This window comes from Lissotriton vulgaris, chromosome 1_2 (genome assembly GCF_964263255.1).
Source record: "Lissotriton vulgaris chromosome 1_2, aLisVul1.2, whole genome shotgun sequence".
Taxonomy (NCBI): domain Eukaryota; kingdom Metazoa; phylum Chordata; class Amphibia; order Caudata; family Salamandridae; genus Lissotriton; species Lissotriton vulgaris.
Genome location: NC_141686.1, coordinates 229,060,508 through 229,077,347, shown reverse-complemented (window position 1 = coordinate 229,077,347; position 16,840 = coordinate 229,060,508). Strand labels below are relative to the sequence as shown.

Sequence of the window (16,840 nt, the reverse complement as noted above, 5' to 3'; positions counted from 1 at the left end):
TGATTATCTTTTATCCAATTCAATGTTCAAAATGTAAGCTAGTGTCCGATTAATTTGATAAAGTTGGTCAACAACTTATAGGTCATCTTTTTATTTGTGAATCTCTGATCACCTTGTTGAATCAGGTCGGATCTCTGGTGCAATGGATTGCGGCTTGGAGTCCTAGGCGAATGTAGCAAAAGCATTCAAACGCTAAGGGTTCGAACACCAACTGGGTCAATTTTATCCCTCCTCTATTTTATAACTAATTGAAACAGTAACCAGCAATCCTGCTTCTCCATCACCAGAAACATTTACCAAAATGGCAGTGAAAGAAAGTCTACTTAAACAGAGACTGTTTGCTTTGAAAATGTTGCATAGTCTATGCCCAAGAGGAAATTCCCAATGATACTGCTGAAAATGTAATTTAGGAGTTAGTAATAGTATTTGGCCCTTTATTAATTTCACTGTGTCATTTTAAACACGTGATTTCTATGTCATCCGAAAATGAGATAGTACAAATTTCCGGAGTTATAATGGATTACGTGTGCTGCTGAAATTTCAAATGCTTATAATATCAATTCAGTATTAAACTCTAGAATATTGATTGCTAATATATGTAATTATATAAATATACAAAGTGTAGGTCAGTGTACGTCCACATTTGTTTAGCTGATTTTAAGGTAGAGTATAGCAGAACCTGGATAGCTCAGTCGGTAGAGCATCAGACTTTTAATCTGAGGGTCCAGGGTTCAAGTCCCTGTTCAGGCGGTTGTTTCCTTTAAAGAAAAAGTACTCTAATTGTATGCTCTTTTTGTGGACCCCTGCATGACGAATAAGATATTCCATTACTAAAATTGCAAAAACGTCTTTCATGGAGTTGTGAAATACACATCTGTCTCACATATTATGTGCCATTTGACTAAACTTAAGTCGTACGTAGATTTACCAATGGTATCATGTAGTCTGAGACGGTGAATATCATTTCACCAATTCAATATTCAAAATATAGCCATGGTTATAGTATCAAATGAACTTTATAAAGCTGATCAACAGCTAATAGCTCATTATTTCATTTCAGAACATCTCTGCACCTCATTATAGCAGATTGGCTCTGTGGCGCAATGGATAGCGCATTGGACTTCTAGGTGAATGTAAAATAGATATTCAAAGGTTGTGGGTTCGAATCCCACCAGAGTCAGTTGTATCCCTGTTATCCTGTTATCCCAAGTACCAACTCATTATTATATTCTCTGTATTTAGTACTAATACCGGCAACCATCTTAACCCCTTGCGTGCTGATGACGAAACCGTTCCGTCATGACTCCGCCCGCGCAAGGCGGAGTCAGCACAGGCGGAAAATACGCCCCGCACGCAAGGGGTTAAAAAACGTAGTGATAGTTGGGACACTTCCTAATGTTGATAATGTCATTTTGTGGGGTGCTGCCTCAGAGCCTGGATAGCTCAGTCGGTAGAGCATCAGACTTTTAATCTGAGGGCCCAGGGTTCAAGTCCCTGTTCAGGCAGCTTGGTTAAAGAAAATGTATATCAATTGCATACTCTTTTCAGGATCCAATGAATGGGAATTCCAATTACAGATGGTTCAAAAAAGTCTTGATCGAGTCCTTACATACCCATCTGTGCTCTACTTTCTTTGACAAGGGTTAAGAAGACTTACCCAAACTGTATCATGTAGTTTGACATGTTGATTATCTTTTATCCAATTCAATGTTCAAAATGTAAGCTAGTGTCGGATTAATTTGATAAAGTTGGTCAACAACTTATAGGTCATCTTTTTATTTGTGAATCTCTGATCACCTTGTTGAATCAGGTCGGATCTCTGGTGCAATGGATTGCGGCTTGGAGTCCTAGGCGAATGTAGCAAAAGCATTCAAACGCTAAGGGTTCGAACACCAACTGGGTCAATTTTATCCCTCCTCTATTTTATAACTAATTGAAACAGTAACCAGCAATCCTGCTTCTCCATCACCAGAAACATTTACCAAAATGGCAGTGAAAGAAAGTCTACTTAAACAGAGACTGTTTGCTTTGAAAATGTTGCATAGTCTATGCCCAAGAGGAAATTCCCAATGATACTGCTGAAAATGTAATTTAGGAGTTAGTAATAGTATTTGGCCCTTTATTAATTTCACAGTGTCATTTTAAACACGTGATTTCTATGTCATCCGAAAATGAGATAGTACAAATTTCCGGAGTTATAATGGATTACGTGTGCTGCTGAAATTTCAAATGCTTAAAATATCAATTCATTATTAAACTCTAGAATATTGATTGCTAATATATGTAATTATATAAATATACAAAGTGTAGGTCAGTGTACGTCCACATTTGTTTAGCTGATTTTAAGGTAGAGTATAGCAGAGCCTGGATAGCTCAGTCGGTAGAGCATCAGACTTTTAATCTGAGGGTCCAGGGTTCAAGTCCCTGTTCAGGCGGTTGTTTCCTTTAAAGAAAAAGTACTCTAATTGTATGCTCTTTTTGTGGACCCCTGCATGACGAATAAGATATTCCATTACTAAAATTGCAAAAACGTCTTTCATGGAGTTGTGAAATACACATCTGTCTCACATATTATGTGCCATTTGACTAAACTTAAGTCGTACGTAGATTTACCAATGGTATCATGTAGTCTGAGACGGTGAATATCATTTCACCAATTCAATATTCAAAATATAGCCATGGTTATAGTATCAAATGAACTTTATAAAGCTGATCAACAGCTAATAGCTCATTATTTCATTTCAGAACATCTCTGCACCTCATTATAGCAGATTGGCTCTGTGGCGCAATGGATAGCGCATTGGACTTCTAGGTGAATGTAAAAAAGATATTCAAAGGTTGTGGGTTCGAATCCCACCAGAGTCAGTTTTATCCCTGTTATCCTGTTATCCCAAGTACCAATTCATTATTATATTCTCTGTATTTAGTACTAATACCGGCAACCATCTTAACCCCTTGCGTGCTGATAACAGAACGGTTCCGTCATCAGCTACGGGTGAGCTGTGCTGATGACGAAACCGTTCCGTCATGACTCCGCCCGCGCAAGGCGTAGTCAGCACAGGCGGAAAATACGCCCCGCACTCAAGGGGTTAAAAAACGTAGTGATAGTTGGGACACTTCCTAATGTTGATAATGTCATTTTGTGGGGTGCTGCCTCAGAGCCTGGATAGCTCAGTCGGTAGAGCATCAGACTTTTAATCTGAGGGCCCAGGGTTCAAGTCCCTGTTCAGGCGGCTTGGTTAAAGAAAATGTATATCAATTGCATACTCTTTTCAGGATCCAATGAATGGGAATTCCAATTACAGATGGTTCAAAAAAGTCTTGATCGAGTCCTTACATACCCATCTGTGCTCAACTTTCTTTGACAAGGGTTAAGAAGACTTACCCAAACTGTATCATGTAGTTTGACATGTTGATTATCTTTTATCCAATTCAATGTTCAAAATGTAAGCTAGTGTCCGATTAATTTGATAAAGTTGGTCAACAACTTATAGGTCATCTTTTTATTTGTGAATCTCTGATCACCTTGTTGAATCAGGTCGGATCTCTGGTGCAATGGATTGCGGCTTGGAGTCCTAGGCGAATGTAGCAAAAGCATTCAAACGCTAAGGGTTCGAACACCAACTGGGTCAATTTTATCCCTCCTCTATTTTATAACTAATTGAAACAGTAACCAGCAATCCTGCTTCTCCATCACCAGAAACATTTACCAAAATGGCAGTGAAAGAAAGTCTACTTAAACAGAGACTGTTTGCTTTGAAAATGTTGCATAGTCTATGCCCAAGAGGAAATTCCCAATGATACTGCTGAAAATGTAATTTAGGAGTTAGTAATAGTATTTGGCCCTTTATTAATTTCACTGTGTCATTTTAAACACGTGATTTCTATGTCATCCGAAAATGAGATAGTACAAATTTCCGGAGTTATAATGGATTACGTGTGCTGCTGAAATTTCAAATGCTTATAATATCAATTCAGTATTAAACTCTAGAATATTGATTGCTAATATATGTAATTATATAAATATACAAAGTGTAGGTCAGTGTACGTCCACATTTGTTTAGCTGATTTTAAGGTAGAGTATAGCAGAGCCTGGATAGCTCAGTCGGTAGAGCATCAGACTTTTAATCTGAGGGTCCAGGGTTCAAGTCCCTGTTCAGGCGGTTGTTTCCTTTAAAGAAAAAGTACTCTAATTGTATGCTCTTTTTGTGGACCCCTGCATGACGAATAAGATATTCCATTACTAAAATTGCAAAAACGTCTTTCATGGAGTTGTGAAATACACATCTGTCTCACATATTATGTGCCATTTGACTAAACTTAAGTCGTACGTAGATTTACCAATGGTATCATGTAGTCTGAGACGGTGAATATCATTTCACCAATTCAATATTCAAAATATAGCCATGGTTATAGTATCAAATGAACTTTATAAAGCTGATCAACAGCTAATAGCTCATTATTTCATTTCAGAACATCTCTGCACCTCATTATAGCAGATTGGCTCTGTGGCGCAATGGATAGCGCATTGGACTTCTAGGTGAATGTAAAATAGATATTCAAAGGTTGTGGGTTCGAATCCCACCAGAGTCAGTTGTATCCCTGTTATCCTGTTATCCCAAGTACCAACTCATTATTATATTCTCTGTATTTAGTACTAATACCGGCAACCATCTTAACCCCTTGCGTGCTGATGACGAAACCGTTCCGTCATGACTCCGCCCGCGCAAGGCGGAGTCAGCACAGGCGGAAAATACGCCCCGCACGCAAGGGGTTAAAAAACGTAGTGATAGTTGGGACACTTCCTAATGTTGATAATGTCATTTTGTGGGGTGCTGCCTCAGAGCCTGGATAGCTCAGTCGGTAGAGCATCAGACTTTTAATCTGAGGGCCCAGGGTTCAAGTCCCTGTTCAGGCAGCTTGGTTAAAGAAAATGTATATCAATTGCATACTCTTTTCAGGATCCAATGAATGGGAATTCCAATTACAGATGGTTCAAAAAAGTCTTGATCGAGTCCTTACATACCCATCTGTGCTCTACTTTCTTTGACAAGGGTTAAGAAGACTTACCCAAACTGTATCATGTAGTTTGACATGTTGATTATCTTTTATCCAATTCAATGTTCAAAATGTAAGCTAGTGTCGGATTAATTTGATAAAGTTGGTCAACAACTTATAGGTCATCTTTTTATTTGTGAATCTCTGATCACCTTGTTGAATCAGGTCGGATCTCTGGTGCAATGGATTGCGGCTTGGAGTCCTAGGCGAATGTAGCAAAAGCATTCAAACGCTAAGGGTTCGAACACCAACTGGGTCAATTTTATCCCTCCTCTATTTTATAACTAATTGAAACAGTAACCAGCAATCCTGCTTCTCCATCACCAGAAACATTTACCAAAATGGCAGTGAAAGAAAGTCTACTTAAACAGAGACTGTTTGCTTTGAAAATGTTGCATAGTCTATGCCCAAGAGGAAATTCCCAATGATACTGCTGAAAATGTAATTTAGGAGTTAGTAATAGTATTTGGCCCTTTATTAATTTCACAGTGTCATTTTAAACACGTGATTTCTATGTCATCCGAAAATGAGATAGTACAAATTTCCGGAGTTATAATGGATTACGTGTGCTGCTGAAATTTCAAATGCTTAAAATATCAATTCATTATTAAACTCTAGAATATTGATTGCTAATATATGTAATTATATAAATATACAAAGTGTAGGTCAGTGTACGTCCACATTTGTTTAGCTGATTTTAAGGTAGAGTATAGCAGAGCCTGGATAGCTCAGTCGGTAGAGCATCAGACTTTTAATCTGAGGGTCCAGGGTTCAAGTCCCTGTTCAGGCGGTTGTTTCCTTTAAAGAAAAAGTACTCTAATTGTATGCTCTTTTTGTGGACCCCTGCATGACGAATAAGATATTCCATTACTAAAATTGCAAAAACGTCTTTCATGGAGTTGTGAAATACACATCTGTCTCACATATTATGTGCCATTTGACTAAACTTAAGTCGTACGTAGATTTACCAATGGTATCATGTAGTCTGAGACGGTGAATATCATTTCACCAATTCAATATTCAAAATATAGCCATGGTTATAGTATCAAATGAACTTTATAAAGCTGATCAACAGCTAATAGCTCATTATTTCATTTCAGAACATCTCTGCACCTCATTATAGCAGATTGGCTCTGTGGCGCAATGGATAGCGCATTGGACTTCTAGGTGAATGTAAAAAAGATATTCAAAGGTTGTGGGTTCGAATCCCACCAGAGTCAGTTTTATCCCTGTTATCCTGTTATCCCAAGTACCAATTCATTATTATATTCTCTGTATTTAGTACTAATACCGGCAACCATCTTAACCCCTTGCGTGCTGATAACAGAACGGTTCCGTCATCAGCTACGGGTGAGCTGTGCTGATGACGAAACCGTTCCGTCATGACTCCGCCCGCGCAAGGCGTAGTCAGCACAGGCGGAAAATACGCCCCGCACTCAAGGGGTTAAAAAACGTAGTGATAGTTGGGACACTTCCTAATGTTGATAATGTCATTTTGTGGGGTGCTGCCTCAGAGCCTGGATAGCTCAGTCGGTAGAGCATCAGACTTTTAATCTGAGGGCCCAGGGTTCAAGTCCCTGTTCAGGCGGCTTGGTTAAAGAAAATGTATATCAATTGCATACTCTTTTCAGGATCCAATGAATGGGAATTCCAATTACAGATGGTTCAAAAAAGTCTTGATCGAGTCCTTACATACCCATCTGTGCTCAACTTTCTTTGACAAGGGTTAAGAAGACTTACCCAAACTGTATCATGTAGTTTGACATGTTGATTATCTTTTATCCAATTCAATGTTCAAAATGTAAGCTAGTGTCCGATTAATTTGATAAAGTTGGTCAACAACTTATAGGTCATCTTTTTATTTGTGAATCTCTGATCACCTTGTTGAATCAGGTCGGATCTCTGGTGCAATGGATTGCGGCTTGGAGTCCTAGGCGAATGTAGCAAAAGCATTCAAACGCTAAGGGTTCGAACACCAACTGGGTCAATTTTATCCCTCCTCTATTTTATAACTAATTGAAACAGTAACCAGCAATCCTGCTTCTCCATCACCAGAAACATTTACCAAAATGGCAGTGAAAGAAAGTCTACTTAAACAGAGACTGTTTGCTTTGAAAATGTTGCATAGTCTATGCCCAAGAGGAAATTCCCAATGATACTGCTGAAAATGTAATTTAGGAGTTAGTAATAGTATTTGGCCCTTTATTAATTTCACTGTGTCATTTTAAACACGTGATTTCTATGTCATCCGAAAATGAGATAGTACAAATTTCCGGAGTTATAATGGATTACGTGTGCTGCTGAAATTTCAAATGCTTATAATATCAATTCAGTATTAAACTCTAGAATATTGATTGCTAATATATGTAATTATATAAATATACAAAGTGTAGGTCAGTGTACGTCCACATTTGTTTAGCTGATTTTAAGGTAGAGTATAGCAGAACCTGGATAGCTCAGTCGGTAGAGCATCAGACTTTTAATCTGAGGGTCCAGGGTTCAAGTCCCTGTTCAGGCGGTTGTTTCCTTTAAAGAAAAAGTACTCTAATTGTATGCTCTTTTTGTGGACCCCTGCATGACGAATAAGATATTCCATTACTAAAATTGCAAAAACGTCTTTCATGGAGTTGTGAAATACACATCTGTCTCACATATTATGTGCCATTTGACTAAACTTAAGTCGTACGTAGATTTACCAATGGTATCATGTAGTCTGAGACGGTGAATATCATTTCACCAATTCAATATTCAAAATATAGCCATGGTTATAGTATCAAATGAACTTTATAAAGCTGATCAACAGCTAGTAGCTCATTATTTCATTTCAGAACATCTCTGCACCTCATTATAGCAGATTGGCTCTGTGGCGCAATGGATAGCGCATTGGACTTCTAGGTGAATGTAAAATAGATATTCAAAGGTTGTGGGTTCGAATCCCACCAGAGTCAGTTGTATCCCTGTTATCCTGTTATCCCAAGTACCAACTCATTATTATATTCTCTGTATTTAGTACTAATACCGGCAACCATCTTAACCCCTTGCGTGCTGATGACGAAACCGTTCCGTCATGACTCCGCCCGCGCAAGGCGGAGTCAGCACAGGCGGAAAATACGCCCCGCACGCAAGGGGTTAAAAAACGTAGTGATAGTTGGGACACTTCCTAATGTTGATAATGTCATTTTGTGGGGTGCTGCCTCAGAGCCTGGATAGCTCAGTCGGTAGAGCATCAGACTTTTAATCTGAGGGCCCAGGGTTCAAGTCCCTGTTCAGGCAGCTTGGTTAAAGAAAATGTATATCAATTGCATACTCTTTTCAGGATCCAATGAATGGGAATTCCAATTACAGATGGTTCAAAAAAGTCTTGATCGAGTCCTTACATACCCATCTGTGCTCTACTTTCTTTGACAAGGGTTAAGAAGACTTACCCAAACTGTATCATGTAGTTTGACATGTTGATTATCTTTTATCCAATTCAATGTTCAAAATGTAAGCTAGTGTCGGATTAATTTGATAAAGTTGGTCAACAACTTATAGGTCATCTTTTTATTTGTGAATCTCTGATCACCTTGTTGAATCAGGTCGGATCTCTGGTGCAATGGATTGCGGCTTGGAGTCCTAGGCGAATGTAGCAAAAGCATTCAAACGCTAAGGGTTCGAACACCAACTGGGTCAATTTTATCCCTCCTCTATTTTATAACTAATTGAAACAGTAACCAGCAATCCTGCTTCTCCATCACCAGAAACATTTACCAAAATGGCAGTGAAAGAAAGTCTACTTAAACAGAGACTGTTTGCTTTGAAAATGTTGCATAGTCTATGCCCAAGAGGAAATTCCCAATGATACTGCTGAAAATGTAATTTAGGAGTTAGTAATAGTATTTGGCCCTTTATTAATTTCACAGTGTCATTTTAAACACGTGATTTCTATGTCATCCGAAAATGAGATAGTACAAATTTCCGGAGTTATAATGGATTACGTGTGCTGCTGAAATTTCAAATGCTTAAAATATCAATTCATTATTAAACTCTAGAATATTGATTGCTAATATATGTAATTATATAAATATACAAAGTGTAGGTCAGTGTACGTCCACATTTGTTTAGCTGATTTTAAGGTAGAGTATAGCAGAGCCTGGATAGCTCAGTCGGTAGAGCATCAGACTTTTAATCTGAGGGTCCAGGGTTCAAGTCCCTGTTCAGGCGGTTGTTTCCTTTAAAGAAAAAGTACTCTAATTGTATGCTCTTTTTGTGGACCCCTGCATGACGAATAAGATATTCCATTACTAAAATTGCAAAAACGTCTTTCATGGAGTTGTGAAATACACATCTGTCTCACATATTATGTGCCATTTGACTAAACTTAAGTCGTACGTAGATTTACCAATGGTATCATGTAGTCTGAGACGGTGAATATCATTTCACCAATTCAATATTCAAAATATAGCCATGGTTATAGTATCAAATGAACTTTATAAAGCTGATCAACAGCTAATAGCTCATTATTTCATTTCAGAACATCTCTGCACCTCATTATAGCAGATTGGCTCTGTGGCGCAATGGATAGCGCATTGGACTTCTAGGTGAATGTAAAAAAGATATTCAAAGGTTGTGGGTTCGAATCCCACCAGAGTCAGTTTTATCCCTGTTATCCTGTTATCCCAAGTACCAATTCATTATTATATTCTCTGTATTTAGTACTAATACCGGCAACCATCTTAACCCCTTGCGTGCTGATAACAGAACGGTTCCGTCATCAGCTACGGGTGAGCTGTGCTGATGACGAAACCGTTCCGTCATGACTCCGCCCGCGCAAGGCGTAGTCAGCACAGGCGGAAAATACGCCCCGCACTCAAGGGGTTAAAAAACGTAGTGATAGTTGGGACACTTCCTAATGTTGATAATGTCATTTTGTGGGGTGCTGCCTCAGAGCCTGGATAGCTCAGTCGGTAGAGCATCAGACTTTTAATCTGAGGGCCCAGGGTTCAAGTCCCTGTTCAGGCGGCTTGGTTAAAGAAAATGTATATCAATTGCATACTCTTTTCAGGATCCAATGAATGGGAATTCCAATTACAGATGGTTCAAAAAAGTCTTGATCGAGTCCTTACATACCCATCTGTGCTCAACTTTCTTTGACAAGGGTTAAGAAGACTTACCCAAACTGTATCATGTAGTTTGACATGTTGATTATCTTTTATCCAATTCAATGTTCAAAATGTAAGCTAGTGTCCGATTAATTTGATAAAGTTGGTCAACAACTTATAGGTCATCTTTTTATTTGTGAATCTCTGATCACCTTGTTGAATCAGGTCGGATCTCTGGTGCAATGGATTGCGGCTTGGAGTCCTAGGCGAATGTAGCAAAAGCATTCAAACGCTAAGGGTTCGAACACCAACTGGGTCAATTTTATCCCTCCTCTATTTTATAACTAATTGAAACAGTAACCAGCAATCCTGCTTCTCCATCACCAGAAACATTTACCAAAATGGCAGTGAAAGAAAGTCTACTTAAACAGAGACTGTTTGCTTTGAAAATGTTGCATAGTCTATGCCCAAGAGGAAATTCCCAATGATACTGCTGAAAATGTAATTTAGGAGTTAGTAATAGTATTTGGCCCTTTATTAATTTCACTGTGTCATTTTAAACACGTGATTTCTATGTCATCCGAAAATGAGATAGTACAAATTTCCGGAGTTATAATGGATTACGTGTGCTGCTGAAATTTCAAATGCTTATAATATCAATTCAGTATTAAACTCTAGAATATTGATTGCTAATATATGTAATTATATAAATATACAAAGTGTAGGTCAGTGTACGTCCACATTTGTTTAGCTGATTTTAAGGTAGAGTATAGCAGAGCCTGGATAGCTCAGTCGGTAGAGCATCAGACTTTTAATCTGAGGGTCCAGGGTTCAAGTCCCTGTTCAGGCGGTTGTTTCCTTTAAAGAAAAAGTACTCTAATTGTATGCTCTTTTTGTGGACCCCTGCATGACGAATAAGATATTCCATTACTAAAATTGCAAAAACGTCTTTCATGGAGTTGTGAAATACACATCTGTCTCACATATTATGTGCCATTTGACTAAACTTAAGTCGTACGTAGATTTACCAATGGTATCATGTAGTCTGAGACGGTGAATATCATTTCACCAATTCAATATTCAAAATATAGCCATGGTTATAGTATCAAATGAACTTTATAAAGCTGATCAACAGCTAATAGCTCATTATTTCATTTCAGAACATCTCTGCACCTCATTATAGCAGATTGGCTCTGTGGCGCAATGGATAGCGCATTGGACTTCTAGGTGAATGTAAAATAGATATTCAAAGGTTGTGGGTTCGAATCCCACCAGAGTCAGTTGTATCCCTGTTATCCTGTTATCCCAAGTACCAACTCATTATTATATTCTCTGTATTTAGTACTAATACCGGCAACCATCTTAACCCCTTGCGTGCTGATGACGAAACCGTTCCGTCATGACTCCGCCCGCGCAAGGCGGAGTCAGCACAGGCGGAAAATACGCCCCGCACGCAAGGGGTTAAAAAACGTAGTGATAGTTGGGACACTTCCTAATGTTGATAATGTCATTTTGTGGGGTGCTGCCTCAGAGCCTGGATAGCTCAGTCGGTAGAGCATCAGACTTTTAATCTGAGGGCCCAGGGTTCAAGTCCCTGTTCAGGCAGCTTGGTTAAAGAAAATGTATATCAATTGCATACTCTTTTCAGGATCCAATGAATGGGAATTCCAATTACAGATGGTTCAAAAAAGTCTTGATCGAGTCCTTACATACCCATCTGTGCTCTACTTTCTTTAACAATGGTTAAGAAGACTTACCCAAACTGTATCATGTAGTTTGACATGTTGATTATCTTTTATTCAATTCAATGTTCAAAATGTAAGCTAGTGTCGGATTAATTTGATAAAGTTGGTCAACAACTTATAGGTCATCTTTTTATTTGTGAATCTCTGATCACCTTGTTGAATCAGGTCGGATCTCTGGTGCAATGGATTGCGGCTTGGAGTCCTAGGCGAATGTAGCAAAAGCATTCAAACGCTAAGGGTTCGAACACCAACTGGGTCAATTTTATCCCTCCTCTATTTTATAACTAATTGAAACAGTAACCAGCAATCCTGCTTCTCCATCACCAGAAACATTTACCAAAATGGCAGTGAAAGAAAGTCTACTTAAACAGAGACTGTTTGCTTTGAAAATGTTGCATAGTCTATGCCCAAGAGGAAATTCCCAATGATACTGCTGAAAATGTAATTTAGGAGTTAGTAATAGTATTTGGCCCTTTATTAATTTCACAGTGTCATTTTAAACACGTGATTTCTATGTCATCCGAAAATGAGATAGTACAAATTTCCGGAGTTATAATGGATTACGTGTGCTGCTGAAATTTCAAATGCTTAAAATATCAATTCATTATTAAACTCTAGAATATTGATTGCTAATATATGTAATTATATAAATATACAAAGTGTAGGTCAGTGTACGTCCACATTTGTTTAGCTGATTTTAAGGTAGAGTATAGCAGAGCCTGGATAGCTCAGTCGGTAGAGCATCAGACTTTTAATCTGAGGGTCCAGGGTTCAAGTCCCTGTTCAGGCGGTTGTTTCCTTTAAAGAAAAAGTACTCTAATTGTATGCTCTTTTTGTGGACCCCTGCATGACGAATAAGATATTCCATTACTAAAATTGCAAAAACGTCTTTCATGGAGTTGTGAAATACACATCTGTCTCACATATTATGTGCCATTTGACTAAACTTAAGTCGTACGTAGATTTACCAATGGTATCATGTAGTCTGAGACGGTGAATATCATTTCACCAATTCAATATTCAAAATATAGCCATGGTTATAGTATCAAATGAACTTTATAAAGCTGATCAACAGCTAATAGCTCATTATTTCATTTCAGAACATCTCTGCACCTCATTATAGCAGATTGGCTCTGTGGCGCAATGGATAGCGCATTGGACTTCTAGGTGAATGTAAAAAAGATATTCAAAGGTTGTGGGTTCGAATCCCACCAGAGTCAGTTTTATCCCTGTTATCCTGTTATCCCAAGTACCAATTCATTATTATATTCTCTGTATTTAGTACTAATACCGGCAACCATCTTAACCCCTTGCGTGCTGATAACAGAACGGTTCCGTCATCAGCTACGGGTGAGCTGTGCTGATGACGAAACCGTTCCGTCATGACTCCGCCCGCGCAAGGCGTAGTCAGCACAGGCGGAAAATACGCCCCGCACTCAAGGGGTTAAAAAACGTAGTGATAGTTGGGACACTTCCTAATGTTGATAATGTCATTTTGTGGGGTGCTGCCTCAGAGCCTGGATAGCTCAGTCGGTAGAGCATCAGACTTTTAATCTGAGGGCCCAGGGTTCAAGTCCCTGTTCAGGCGGCTTGGTTAAAGAAAATGTATATCAATTGCATACTCTTTTCAGGATCCAATGAATGGGAATTCCAATTACAGATGGTTCAAAAAAGTCTTGATCGAGTCCTTACATACCCATCTGTGCTCAACTTTCTTTGACAAGGGTTAAGAAGACTTACCCAAACTGTATCATGTAGTTTGACATGTTGATTATCTTTTATCCAATTCAATGTTCAAAATGTAAGCTAGTGTCCGATTAATTTGATAAAGTTGGTCAACAACTTATAGGTCATCTTTTTATTTGTGAATCTCTGATCACCTTGTTGAATCAGGTCGGATCTCTGGTGCAATGGATTGCGGCTTGGAGTCCTAGGCGAATGTAGCAAAAGCATTCAAACGCTAAGGGTTCGAACACCAACTGGGTCAATTTTATCCCTCCTCTATTTTATAACTAATTGAAACAGTAACCAGCAATCCTGCTTCTCCATCACCAGAAACATTTACCAAAATGGCAGTGAAAGAAAGTCTACTTAAACAGAGACTGTTTGCTTTGAAAATGTTGCATAGTCTATGCCCAAGAGGAAATTCCCAATGATACTGCTGAAAATGTAATTTAGGAGTTAGTAATAGTATTTGGCCCTTTATTAATTTCACTGTGTCATTTTAAACACGTGATTTCTATGTCATCCGAAAATGAGATAGTACAAATTTCCGGAGTTATAATGGATTACGTGTGCTGCTGAAATTTCAAATGCTTATAATATCAATTCAGTATTAAACTCTAGAATATTGATTGCTAATATATGTAATTATATAAATATACAAAGTGTAGGTCAGTGTACGTCCACATTTGTTTAGCTGATTTTAAGGTAGAGTATAGCAGAGCCTGGATAGCTCAGTCGGTAGAGCATCAGACTTTTAATCTGAGGGTCCAGGGTTCAAGTCCCTGTTCAGGCGGTTGTTTCCTTTAAAGAAAAAGTACTCTAATTGTATGCTCTTTTTGTGGACCCCTGCATGACGAATAAGATATTCCATTACTAAAATTGCAAAAACGTCTTTCATGGAGTTGTGAAATACACATCTGTCTCACATATTATGTGCCATTTGACTAAACTTAAGTCGTACGTAGATTTACCAATGGTATCATGTAGTCTGAGACGGTGAATATCATTTCACCAATTCAATATTCAAAATATAGCCATGGTTATAGTATCAAATGAACTTTATAAAGCTGATCAACAGCTAGTAGCTCATTATTTCATTTCAGAACATCTCTGCACCTCATTATAGCAGATTGGCTCTGTGGCGCAATGGATAGCGCATTGGACTTCTAGGTGAATGTAAAATAGATATTCAAAGGTTGTGGGTTCGAATCCCACCAGAGTCAGTTGTATCCCTGTTATCCTGTTATCCCAAGTACCAACTCATTATTATATTCTCTGTATTTAGTACTAATACCGGCAACCATCTTAACCCCTTGCGTGCTGATGACGAAACCGTTCCGTCATGACTCCGCCCGCGCAAGGCGGAGTCAGCACAGGCGGAAAATACGCCCCGCACGCAAGGGGTTAAAAAACGTAGTGATAGTTGGGACACTTCCTAATGTTGATAATGTCATTTTGTGGGGTGCTGCCTCAGAGCCTGGATAGCTCAGTCGGTAGAGCATCAGACTTTTAATCTGAGGGCCCAGGGTTCAAGTCCCTGTTCAGGCAGCTTGGTTAAAGAAAATGTATATCAATTGCATACTCTTTTCAGGATCCAATGAATGGGAATTCCAATTACAGATGGTTCAAAAAAGTCTTGATCGAGTCCTTACATACCCATCTGTGCTCTACTTTCTTTGACAAGGGTTAAGAAGACTTACCCAAACTGTATCATGTAGTTTGACATGTTGATTATCTTTTATCCAATTCAATGTTCAAAATGTAAGCTAGTGTCGGATTAATTTGATAAAGTTGGTCAACAACTTATAGGTCATCTTTTTATTTGTGAATCTCTGATCACCTTGTTGAATCAGGTCGGATCTCTGGTGCAATGGATTGCGGCTTGGAGTCCTAGGCGAATGTAGCAAAAGCATTCAAACGCTAAGGGTTCGAACACCAACTGGGTCAATTTTATCCCTCCTCTATTTTATAACTAATTGAAACAGTAACCAGCAATCCTGCTTCTCCATCACCAGAAACATTTACCAAAATGGCAGTGAAAGAAAGTCTACTTAAACAGAGACTGTTTGCTTTGAAAATGTTGCATAGTCTATGCCCAAGAGGAAATTCCCAATGATACTGCTGAAAATGTAATTTAGGAGTTAGTAATAGTATTTGGCCCTTTATTAATTTCACAGTGTCATTTTAAACACGTGATTTCTATGTCATCCGAAAATGAGATAGTACAAATTTCCGGAGTTATAATGGATTACGTGTGCTGCTGAAATTTCAAATGCTTAAAATATCAATTCATTATTAAACTCTAGAATATTGATTGCTAATATATGTAATTATATAAATATACAAAGTGTAGGTCAGTGTACGTCCACATTTGTTTAGCTGATTTTAAGGTAGAGTATAGCAGAGCCTGGATAGCTCAGTCGGTAGAGCATCAGACTTTTAATCTGAGGGTCCAGGGTTCAAGTCCCTGTTCAGGCGGTTGTTTCCTTTAAAGAAAAAGTACTCTAATTGTATGCTCTTTTTGTGGACCCCTGCATGACGAATAAGATATTCCATTACTAAAATTGCAAAAACGTCTTTCATGGAGTTGTGAAATACACATCTGTCTCACATATTATGTGCCATTTGACTAAACTTAAGTCGTACGTAGATTTACCAATGGTATCATGTAGTCTGAGACGGTGAATATCATTTCACCAATTCAATATTCAAAATATAGCCATGGTTATAGTATCAAATGAACTTTATAAAGCTGATCAACAGCTAATAGCTCATTATTTCATTTCAGAACATCTCTGCACCTCATTATAGCAGATTGGCTCTGTGGCGCAATGGATAGCGCATTGGACTTCTAGGTGAATGTAAAAAAGATATTCAAAGGTTGTGGGTTCGAATCCCACCAGAGTCAGTTTTATCCCTGTTATCCTGTTATCCCAAGTACCAATTCATTATTATATTCTCTGTATTTAGTACTAATACCGGCAACCATCTTAACCCCTTGCGTGCTGATAACAGAACGGTTCCGTCATCAGCTACGGGTGAGCTGTGCTGATGACGAAACCGTTCCGTCATGACTCCGCCCGCGCAAGGCGTAGTCAGCACAGGCGGAAAATACGCCCCGCACTCAAGGGGTTAAAAAACGTAGTGAAAGTTGGGACACTTCCTAATGTTGATAATGTCATTTTGTGGGGTGCTGCCTCAGAGCCTGGATAGCTCAGTCGGTAGAGCATC

At 38.6% G+C, this 16,840-nt stretch overlaps 15 non-coding genes across 15 annotated transcripts; all 15 read left to right on the top strand.

Annotated features, from left to right (window-relative positions):
• Positions 1–1,089: 1,089 nt before the first annotated feature.
• Positions 1,090–1,180, top strand: TRNAR-UCU (transfer RNA arginine (anticodon UCU)). Its single transcript is given in 2 exon segments — positions 1,090–1,126; positions 1,145–1,180. It is a non-coding gene; the product is annotated as a tRNA-Arg (tRNA).
• A 252-nt stretch (positions 1,181–1,432) lies between these two features.
• Positions 1,433–1,505, top strand: TRNAK-UUU (transfer RNA lysine (anticodon UUU)). The gene has a single exon. It is a non-coding gene; the product is annotated as a tRNA-Lys (tRNA).
• Positions 1,506–2,774: 1,269 nt separating this feature from the next.
• TRNAR-UCU (transfer RNA arginine (anticodon UCU)) lies at positions 2,775–2,865 on the top strand. Its single transcript is given in 2 exon segments — positions 2,775–2,811; positions 2,830–2,865. It is a non-coding gene; the product is annotated as a tRNA-Arg (tRNA).
• Positions 2,866–4,502: 1,637 nt separating this feature from the next.
• Positions 4,503–4,593, top strand: TRNAR-UCU (transfer RNA arginine (anticodon UCU)). Its single transcript is given in 2 exon segments — positions 4,503–4,539; positions 4,558–4,593. It is a non-coding gene; the product is annotated as a tRNA-Arg (tRNA).
• Positions 4,594–4,845: 252 nt separating this feature from the next.
• TRNAK-UUU (transfer RNA lysine (anticodon UUU)) lies at positions 4,846–4,918 on the top strand. Its single transcript has one exon. It is a non-coding gene; the product is annotated as a tRNA-Lys (tRNA).
• Positions 4,919–6,187: 1,269 nt separating this feature from the next.
• On the top strand, positions 6,188–6,278 carry TRNAR-UCU (transfer RNA arginine (anticodon UCU)). Its single transcript is given in 2 exon segments — positions 6,188–6,224; positions 6,243–6,278. It is a non-coding gene; the product is annotated as a tRNA-Arg (tRNA).
• A 1,637-nt stretch (positions 6,279–7,915) lies between these two features.
• Positions 7,916–8,006, top strand: TRNAR-UCU (transfer RNA arginine (anticodon UCU)). The gene is given in 2 exon segments: positions 7,916–7,952; positions 7,971–8,006. It is a non-coding gene; the product is annotated as a tRNA-Arg (tRNA).
• A 252-nt stretch (positions 8,007–8,258) lies between these two features.
• TRNAK-UUU (transfer RNA lysine (anticodon UUU)) lies at positions 8,259–8,331 on the top strand. Its single transcript has one exon. It is a non-coding gene; the product is annotated as a tRNA-Lys (tRNA).
• A 1,269-nt stretch (positions 8,332–9,600) lies between these two features.
• Positions 9,601–9,691, top strand: TRNAR-UCU (transfer RNA arginine (anticodon UCU)). Its single transcript is given in 2 exon segments — positions 9,601–9,637; positions 9,656–9,691. It is a non-coding gene; the product is annotated as a tRNA-Arg (tRNA).
• A 1,637-nt stretch (positions 9,692–11,328) lies between these two features.
• On the top strand, positions 11,329–11,419 carry TRNAR-UCU (transfer RNA arginine (anticodon UCU)). The gene is given in 2 exon segments: positions 11,329–11,365; positions 11,384–11,419. It is a non-coding gene; the product is annotated as a tRNA-Arg (tRNA).
• A 252-nt stretch (positions 11,420–11,671) lies between these two features.
• On the top strand, positions 11,672–11,744 carry TRNAK-UUU (transfer RNA lysine (anticodon UUU)). Its single transcript has one exon. It is a non-coding gene; the product is annotated as a tRNA-Lys (tRNA).
• Positions 11,745–13,013: 1,269 nt separating this feature from the next.
• TRNAR-UCU (transfer RNA arginine (anticodon UCU)) lies at positions 13,014–13,104 on the top strand. Its single transcript is given in 2 exon segments — positions 13,014–13,050; positions 13,069–13,104. It is a non-coding gene; the product is annotated as a tRNA-Arg (tRNA).
• Positions 13,105–14,741: 1,637 nt separating this feature from the next.
• Positions 14,742–14,832, top strand: TRNAR-UCU (transfer RNA arginine (anticodon UCU)). The gene is given in 2 exon segments: positions 14,742–14,778; positions 14,797–14,832. It is a non-coding gene; the product is annotated as a tRNA-Arg (tRNA).
• A 252-nt stretch (positions 14,833–15,084) lies between these two features.
• TRNAK-UUU (transfer RNA lysine (anticodon UUU)) lies at positions 15,085–15,157 on the top strand. The gene has a single exon. It is a non-coding gene; the product is annotated as a tRNA-Lys (tRNA).
• Positions 15,158–16,426: 1,269 nt separating this feature from the next.
• TRNAR-UCU (transfer RNA arginine (anticodon UCU)) lies at positions 16,427–16,517 on the top strand. Its single transcript is given in 2 exon segments — positions 16,427–16,463; positions 16,482–16,517. It is a non-coding gene; the product is annotated as a tRNA-Arg (tRNA).
• Positions 16,518–16,840: the final 323 nt, after the last annotated feature.